We start from the raw sequence: 716 nt of genomic DNA, 5'->3' as shown, positions 1-716 counted from the left end.
TCGAATGTGCACACGCGGTAGATGCATTCTTGTTGAACGGCCGGGACGTCGAGAGAGTGCTCCGGCCGGAGAGGTCGGCCTACGCTTTGTACGTACGTATTTTTAGCTTCTCTCTCGCTTTGTATGGTTTCGTATCAAGAATACCACCACCCACTCACTAACACACTCGAGTGGCGCTCTCGGCTGTGCAATAGAGGTCTGGCACTGGTTGGGTAGTAGTCTAAGACGTGTGTATCGGGTATCGGCTATCGCGCGCGGCCTTGCGGGGTGGGGCGCGGAAAAAAGAGGAACCTCTTAGCGCCATCGCCATGGTGCTGCAAGCAGCGCCGGGTGACGACGACTTACCGCCTCCCGGTCCCCCTCGGCACACCGCCGCTGCTTAATGTTTGACGGCTCGAGCCCGTGAAGCTTTTCCCCGTGCGCGGGTTACCCCGCACTCAGTCTGCGCACACGGCCACACGGGTCAGCCTGCCCAAGCCACGTATCCACGCAAGCGTGGTCCGCGCGCATGGCATACAGGCGTTTGCCAGACAGCGCAGAGGCTAGGCGACCGGGGAAGGACTAGCTCAAGGGCAACACAGCGTCACCAGCCGTTGGCGCGCAGAACGAGTCTGCGGCCCCCCGTTGGGACGGGTGCGCGACGCGGACGAACCGCTCAATGTGGCCGGCAGCTCGCACTGCCGGCGGGGTTGGGTGGGGAGGACCGGCACGGGGAA

The sequence above is a fragment of the Emiliania huxleyi genome, assembly GCF_000372725.1.
Source record: "Emiliania huxleyi CCMP1516 unplaced genomic scaffold EMIHUscaffold_61, whole genome shotgun sequence".
Classification (NCBI taxonomy): domain Eukaryota; phylum Haptophyta; order Isochrysidales; family Noelaerhabdaceae; genus Emiliania; species Emiliania huxleyi.
The sequence above is the reverse complement of the archived record's forward strand: the minus strand, read 5'-3'. Positions refer to the sequence as shown.